Source organism: Peromyscus eremicus, chromosome 4 (assembly GCF_949786415.1).
Source record: "Peromyscus eremicus chromosome 4, PerEre_H2_v1, whole genome shotgun sequence".
Lineage (NCBI taxonomy): Eukaryota > Metazoa > Chordata > Mammalia > Rodentia > Cricetidae > Peromyscus > Peromyscus eremicus.
This window is the reverse complement of record NC_081419.1, coordinates 83,668,954-83,678,299: the sequence shown is the minus strand read 5'-3', so window position 1 is coordinate 83,678,299 and position 9,346 is coordinate 83,668,954.

Genomic DNA, 9,346 nt, shown 5'->3' with positions numbered 1-9,346 from the left:
ACCCACATAATTTTCTTCAATTCTTGGGTGAGTGGCCAAGTTCACTCTTCTTTAAGATGCTCATTTCTTGGGTCCCATCTCAGATACCATAATCTTGATGCCTGACACCTATGTTTCCATAGGAATCTCTACACATAATTCTTACACAGCTACATTCTGAAAAGTACCACCTCACATTATGGAATGGGAGTACATGCCTCCAGTGAATACCTGTCATCTCTACCTCACAGGCCATGATGGGGACATTCAGCAGGTCAATGTTTGGAGACCTTTCCTTAACATGAATTGTATTTCCTTTCTCCTTACCAATCAAGATTTATCATGTGACTTGATTTAGTCAATAAAAGTGACCTGAAGTAACAATCTGTACTGTCTCGTGGGGATTTTAAGATCTAGTAACTCTTTGTGATATCCTCTTTCCTGTTCCTCTGTGAACTACAAGGTGAAGAGAGTAATTGTTTGTTAGTCTAGATCTTGAAATGAGGAGAGCAGGCAACAGGAAACAGAGTCCACAGAACCTGCAATGGACATGTAATAAGACAGAGCACCTATGTTGTTCTAATCTTCAGAATTTGGGAGATGTTGGTCACTATAGCATTGTTCTGACTGACAAGCCTGAGTCTACCAACTTAGACCATAGCAGTCATACTCTATGTATGGTTTCTCACGTTTTCACCAGGGGGTCATTTCTCCTGAGTCTCATACTACTCTTGAATGAGAGGCCATTCCTAGGTTATGAACAATTATCCTTGAATTCTTTAAGGCTTTTTGTCCTTGTTTCCATTCCAGTACTGACAAAGTCTAGAAACCCTGTCCATTTGTACATCAGAATATGTACCTCATTTTCTCTGGTTTTAATGACTCCAGTCTTTCAATTGTTAGACTCAGTCTAACAATTAACAATTGTTAATGTTCATGAAAGGGATAAAACAACACATAATGTCACATGTGGTCATTTAGCTGTGTCATATAGGAACCCTATCAATCTATTGTCAATCTCTTCCAGGTTCAAGAGTTCAAGAATGTTTGATGGTAATAATTGACCTTTTTTATTATCTGAATCAAAGGATTCAAACATAAATCAAATCATATAAAAATGAAGACTGCTAGACTAAGAGGATATCATTTTAAGTGGTCTGCTAAAATCTTATTTGAATCTGGTCAGCACACTAACATCTATTACCTAGGACTTGGAGCTGGAAGCAGGCTGGCAAACTGTGGAGTCATATATTTGGGTTTGGGTATCAGTGTGTGTAATTTTTTGGGAGGGTATGTGAAGTTTATTTACCTAATTGTGTTAAGCTTAGACTTGTATTAGCATAATGGCTTTGTGTTTCCTGAACATGGCTCTGAGACCAGTGAGGGGCAGGTGGCTTGGGATTAAATTTGGAACATAACCAACGTACAAGAAAATGTCAACTATCTATCTGGAACATTAAGGAAATGAGTTGTACTGGATACAAAGTTCATGTGTATAAAAATAGCTTCATTTTAAACTATTTTTGGTGAACATCTTTGAAAATGTATATATACTTCCCTGCTTTATTAAATAGAACATTCTAATTTGATCTCTGCCTGATGACTCAATCATGAATTATTCTATCGGGCTTTAATAGAGCTTCAGAGTACAGGGTTCTGTGTTTGAACCTGTCAGACGCCCAGTTTGGAGTTCTGGTGTCATCTTTTCTGAGATTTCTGTCCTCACCATAAACTTTCTGGATTCCAGCCATGGCTTTTTGGTACTGTGAGAGTGTGTCTCAGCAGTGGCACACTGCCTCTAGAAATCCTCAAACTGAGAAACCAGACAGTCTCACTTGTTGAAGTTTAACTTAAAACAGGAATAAGCTGACTCCAAATGTGGCCCCAGGAGCTCTCCTATGGGAGAAAATGTGCACAAACTTTATGTCACTTTTGCTCATTTTTAGTTCTGTGTTTCTTGATTTGCAAGCACACAAGTTTCTAGTTTCCTGAATATCATTGGGTCTATTTTGAACAGGAATGATACAATATGAGGTAGTGTGTCATAGGTAGATGAGGCTAATGAAAAGCTTAACCATAACACTCCATCTCTAGAACTCGTTGCACTATTTGGGATGTTTCATGTTTGTTTCTAGAAACCAAGTTTGTCATCATGGTAGTGTTACATCATTTTAAAAGAGAAAGACTGACGTGTCTTCAAAAAGTCTTCATACTAAAGTAGTTTAAGGGTCTTGGAGGGGTGCGGCCCAATCAGCAAAATGCCTGCTGCACAAGTACAAGAACCTGAGTTTGTACTCACATAAAAGAGGGATATGAGTTGAGTCTGTAACCCCAGTCCTGGAGTGTAGCCAGACTTTCTTTGGACTGCCAGCTCACGAATAAGGATACACAAACTTCTTATTAAGTATGAAAGCTTGTCCTTAGTAACCCATTTATATTAACCAATATTCTGCTATGTGGCTTGTTACCTCTCCTCCATACTGTATGTCTGATTTCTTCTGTGTCTCGCAGGCAACCCCCCCCAAGATTCTTCCCAGAGTTCCTATTTCTGCCCAAAAGTCCTACCTATCCTCTCCTGCCTACCTACTAGCTGTTCAGCTCTTTATTAAACCAATCAGGAGGTGCCTTAGGTAGATGAGGTAAAACAGACACATCTTCACAGTGTATGAAAAGATTATCCCACAACATTTCCCCTCTTTTGTCTAAATAGAAAGGAAAGGTTTTAAGTCTAACACAGTAAAACTATATACAATAAGAACACTTATCAGGTAATTAAATTCACAATGTCCAGTCCATTTGTATTTGGCAAATTCAGAGAAAGTATTATCTATCTTATCTTGGTGAGTCCAATGTTTTATACCTAAACCACTTTCTAAAATAACTTGTATTACCAACTAAAAATATCCTTTTAGATCTTAAGACATTTTCTTAGATAAACAACTTAAACTTTTATGTCTCTCAATGTTTATAAGCTTTACATCTCTTTTGTGAGTTCCTGTTTTGAATTTGATAACAAAGAAAATGGTAAAACTATAATTAACTGCTCTTCAACCCATCAGAGACTTGAGAAGGATAAAATATTACCTGAGTAAACAGGACATGCAGAGCAAGCACCTTCCAAAACTATAGAAATAACAGACAGATGACTGCTTGGACAGTCACCCAAGGTTCCTCTGCAACATTGGGGCATCCATCTTTGGCCTACAGGCCTAGAATATATGACATACTTTTCTGTGAAGCAGAAATTTTGAGGGACTCACTTACCTTGTCTTGGCAAAATTTGGCAGTTGACAACTTCCTTTGTATCCTGCTTGTCCAATTTTGACAGCATGCTGTCAGCAGTTGAGGCAAGGATAGTTTCTTTGCATGGTACTTAGCTTTGCCACATTTAAAACAAACTCTGTATGGAGGTTTTTAGATGCATACCATCTTCTCTGAAGCAAGTTGGTGCTGCCAGGAGCTGACATATCTCACTGTCATGAAAAGCCTCATTATTAAAACATTTTAAATGCCATATTATGTAGATCTTTGAAGTATTTGAAGAACACTTTTCTATCTAAAAGACATCTCTGTTTAACCTTGAAAATATACCTAATATGACTACTAGCTTGATTATTATAGATGACTAACTAATAACTTGCATTTTTTATTATCCTAAACAGTTTATAATAATAGTTTGCAAGGACTAAAACTTTACATTACCTGTTAAAGGAGCTGCCTAGGTACAATACCTTAAAGAAAAGTAGACAAATATAGATAAGTATGGTATAACAAAAATAACCTTAAATTTGTATCCATATACAAAAATCCATACCAATGGAGGAAGAGACAGGCTGATCCATGGAGCTCATTAGCCAGTCAGTGTATCCAAATCAATGAACTCAAGGTTCAGCAAGATACCTTATCTCAAAAGGTAAGACAGTGGGCTGTCATGATACCTCAGTGGGTAAGGGTACTTGCCTCCAAGCTGATTTCAATCCCAGGAGTCATAAATTGGAAGGAGAGAGCCAACTCTCACAAATTTTCTTCTTATCTCCATACTAAGTCTATGACATGCACATTTAGATGTAGGAATGTATAACACATGCGTGCACACACAATAAACAAAGAAACAAACAAACAAACAAATGGATAAATATTTAATTATGTTTTTAAAGATGGAGTATGATTGAGCAAGATACCAATCATCTGCCCCCAGCCTCTATACACTGATGTACATGTGCACATATGCCCATACTCACGTGAACAAATACTTAAATCATACACACACACACACACACACACACACACACACACGGGGGGGGGAGAGAGAGAGAGAGAGAGAGAGAGAGAGAGAGAGAGAGAGAGTTACTTTAATGAAAAGTCTTAACTTGTTCTTATAGAGAAGTATTGCCTTTCTAAACATTTGTCCTTTATTTTTCTAGGTTGTATGCTTTTTTGGAAAAGATCTAAAATCACCCCTACTTGCTTGGTTTACTGGCACCTAAGATGGATCACTCTTATAGTAGCACCTTTGTCCCATATAGTTATATTCATGGAGTGTGTCATAGGAGTAAAGGGAAAAAGGACATGTAAAGATGACAAGGATGGTTGGGACATGGACACAGTCCATTTAAGGAAATATTTCTAGATGTGGCCTCTCCCTTCAGAATATACAAGCAAAGGCTCTTCAAAGCTGTTTATTGTCAGTTATAGAATCCAACATTCCCTAAGCACCTGGTTGTGAAAGCAAATGTGATGTGAAAGAAGTCACTTCTGCCAGCTTCAGATATGCTTGTGCAGGGCCAGAGAGAAGGGTTTGATCACACGTGGACAAGAAGACATGGCTCCTTTCCATTCTTTCCCTGACAGATGAGGAAGATATGATTTATTACATGAGGCTGAGACCTTTCGTGTGGCTGTGATTACCTGTGACATCTCAGACAGCTTCATACCCTTTCTCCTCTGTGGTGAGCTGCAACCTACGGCACTCCCACAGCAATCGAGGAGGACAGAAAACATGTGTTTGTAGTTACTATAGAGGAAGTGCAGAACTATGTAGTCTCATATGCCAGTGGAGGCAGTCTGGCTGGGATTGGGGCATGAGAGGCCATGCAGAGCATGAAAGGAAACCACCGTAAAATGAAAACCAGTCATCACTCCCATATGATCATCTTCTTGTTGGCAGACTTGCTCTCTGGAGCTGCCTTCTGGAGTACAGGCCTTAGCGGAAGATGGAGAACACAGGAGTTACAGGAAAATTAAATCTACATGAGTCCATTCTATGCAACAGGAAGCCAAGTTTGCTTCTTCTGCATAGCCTATCCCTACACTTCTCTATCTCTTTGCCCATTCTTCTATCCCCCTTTTTCTACATAGAAGCCAGAGTAATCCTCCAAGTCTGCATAAGTGGTCATATTACCCACATTTTTAACTCCTTCCTTGTATGTGGCCTTGTAGGCCTGCATAATCATAGCCAGACGTCTTCCCACTTCTCTGGTGACGTGCCCCATCTCTTTCTTCTGGCTCCTATACATTCTCTCACTTCTGTAACAAAAGCTTACTTCAATATTTTAAAAGAATCATGATATGTATACTTTTGGTTTCTATGGCTTTGAGTAAGTTGAACTTTTTCTAGTCTCTAGCCAGTTTCTTTAAGAGCATCAACCCTAAGCCCCTCTCCCCAGGAAACTCCACCATTTGGAACTATTTGGGCCTTATGCTACGTATCTCTCACCATCACCCTTTGTACACCCCAATGTCTCCTGTGTCTAAGGTCTTGTTCCCCTAGGACCATGATACTCTTCTGATGTTAACCACCTGTTGATTACTTCCTTTCTCTGGAAAATGCATGGCTGTGATCTACTTTCTTGACACTTTAAGTGATCTAACTTTAGACTTGCATGACCTTCCACCTCTCTCCTGCCTGGTTACTAAGGCTTGCTGACCTTTATGGAGCATGTGTTGATCTAATTCCTGCTGCTTGACCTATCAATGAGCCCATTCTAGTGATGCTCCCCTTTCAATGTTGCCTTACCATCATCACAAACCCTCTTTAGCTCATCCTGACCTTTCAGAAACTACCATGTCTTAGCAAAGATAACACTGTCTTTAAATGACCATTAAGATGACTTTAATTGTGTGTATGTCTGTGTATCTGTGTATGGGCATGTTCCTTCAAGTGAAGGTGCCTATAGAGGACAGAAGTCATTGCAGGAGGAGGAGTTACAAGTGGTTGTGGGCTGCCTGATGTGGGTTCTGGGAATCAAACTCAAGTTCTCTGCCAGAGCAGTGTGCATATTCTTAATCACTGAACCAGTTTTTTCCATCCCTGAAATGACCCTTTGAAAGATTGAAAGTCAGAAGTGACTTGGAACATTGGTAGATGTTCTTAAAGATATTAAAAAATAAAGGGAATGCTTGTAAGTAAATGAAAGAGAATACTCACGTACAGTGACATTCCATGACAGAATTAGATACAAATTTTAGTGCACAATAAGTAAAGTGCTTCTCCAAAGGTTATTGCTCATAGATTCTTGACTCTTTCCTAGACTCTTTTAGGAATGGAGTAGGTCTTCAATAGACATCAGAGTCTACAAATGCAGAGGCAGCAAGGACTCTGTCTTTCCAGTTCAAAATTCTCCCTGTGGCATGGTGTCTATCTGATGGAGAATGCTGTGTTGCACCATTCAAAGAACTGTGACAGGAACAACCATATTCTTAAGTAAACCCTATAGTCTGATAGAGGCATAATATAGGGTTTGGATACTGAGTGGGGATGGAAAATAATAAAAACACTGAGCTGGGAAAGAAAAAAAGTTACTGCTTTTTGTTACTCTCTCATATTATTGTTTTGATGTAGTAGTTAGACTAAATTTGTCATAACTCACTTTAAATAATTAAATAAAAGAACCAATATCTACTGAGATAAAAATTGCCTATTTTGGTCTGTCAACATAGCTGCAATGACCTTCCATCTGTATTACATTTTTGTCATCTTGAAAATGAGTTGGAGGGAAATCAAACCTCTTCTTCATTACAGAAGGCAAGGACCAATACTTTCAGTCAGTGGCCTGTTCAGTCTGTTGGTCTGATATAAGAAAATGAAGAAGGATTTCAGTATTAGATCATTCTGAACCATCAAAGCCTCTTATAGCAGGATAATTGTTTTCTAGTTTAACTTTGTACACTGGAAGGGATGATACTGATCTCAAAGCTACAAGGAGCAAATTATGGAATTTGAGTGGAGGGACTGGAAAAGATAAGGGAGACAAAAATTGGTGAGTTTTAGATGTTCCTACAGGTTTCCATCAGTGAAGGATGAAGCATGCTTTATAGCATACCCACGTTTGAGCACAGCCTGGCAAAACATTCTCAGCAGCACACTTCCAAAGTACACCCTCACTGATGAACTCCTTCTCTGGGTTTTTGTCTTGTGCCTCTAGATATACAAAAGCCATTCTTACCTATGTAAGTAATCTACTTATCTTTCCATGGAAATTAATGTCCTTTTAATTGCTTTCACAAGTTCTATCTTGCTACTTTATTCTTTAACAACATAGTGGAAGTTTTTTTATTTTACTAACAATAAAAATCTAAAATCTTCTTTCCTCCTCCTTATCTTTTTGACAATTTTTGGCTCTACCATGGATAGCACCCTTTTATTCATTTGTTCAATTATTTTTTCCTTTCATTCATTCATTTTTATTATTCTTCTATTCATTTTAAAAATAAGCATTCTACATTCCATCAACCATGATAATCTGGTCTGGCATTCAGAAGCTAATGAACAGCTCAAGAAGAGAGGAATGTTTAAGAATAAGTGCATTGAACCCAGGTTTGTGAGCTCACATTTGTAATCCCAGAACTTGTAAAGCTGAAATAGGAGGATTGTCGAAAGTTCCAGATAGCCTAGGCTACTTGGTGAGTTCCAGGCCAACCTGAACTACAGGGTAAGAATCTGTCTCAAGAAAACAAACATATGGAAAATGAGTGCTTTGAATTCAGAGATAGCCTTTCACTTGAATTCTTTTTTTTTTTTTTTTTAATTTTTTGAGACAGGGTTTCTCTGTGTAGTTTTGGTGGCTGTCCTGGATCTCACTCCGTAAGACCAGGCTAGCCTCTAACTCACAGAGATACACTTGGCTCTGACGGGATTAAAGGTGTGTTTCACCACTGCCTGGCTTCCACTTGAATTCTTTTTTTTTTTTTTTAAGATTTTAGCTATTTATTATATATACATATTCTCATTACAGAGGGCTGAGAGGCACCATGTGGTTTCTAGGAATTGAACTCAGGACCTCTGGAAGAACAGTCAGTGCTCTTAACCACTGAACCATCTCTCCAGCTCTCCACTTGAATTCTTAACCAACTCTGCCCCAGCTGACTGACCTGGACAAGCATAGTGTCTCAACTTTAAAATGAAGATGCAAATTATTACTGTTCCAGGGCTATTGTCAAGAGTAAAAACGACAATAATGGCACTATTAATATCCTGCCTGACATAAAAAGTAATATTCAGTAAACATGACCATGATGATGATGGTGGGAGTTTTAATGATCTGGTTCTCTGTAGCTGAAATTTTCCCTGTGCCTGCCTGGCTCCCATGGTTTCATAATCCTGCTGCTGCTCAGACCCAAGTAAACACACAGAGACTTATATTAATTAAAACTGGTTGGCCATTAGCTCAGGCTAACTATTGACTAGCTCTTACACTTAAACTCAGCCCATTTCTGTTAGTCTGTATTTCATCACGTGTTTTGTGGCTTTACCTGTGTGCCATTACATGCTGCTCCCTGGATGGCGGGTTGGCCTCTCTTGACTCTGCTCTTCCTCTTCCCAGCATTCCTTTAGTCTGCTCATCCTGCCTATACTTCCTGCCTGGCTACTAGCCAGTCAGTGTTTTATTAAACCAGTGTACAAAAGCATTATTCCACAGCAGTTCTCCTTAATGATCTAGACTTTTAAGGGAGTATCATGTAAGTCACCATAGAGCTATTGGAATTTTTTTTTTTTACTGCATTGATGTTTTGCCTGCATACTTGTCTATGTGAAGGTGTCAAATCCTCTGGAACTGGAGTTACAGACAGTTGTGAACTACCATGTGGGAGCTGGGAATTGAACCCCAGTCCTTTGGAAGAGCATTCAGTGCTCTTAAGCACTGAGCCATCTCTCCAGCCCTGCTATTGAAATTTTTAAATAGATTAACTACTAGGTTTTGGGCACCACTGAAGCTTCATTTTCACAGTATTCCATCTGAAACCTATGACTAGCTTGTTTATCTTTTATGTGTCTTAGAGACCACTTGTATTATAGTTAATTTCAAGAGTCCTCTCCATTTATTTGAAATGCAATTTTAATAGAAACTTCATATAATTATGAAAGGCT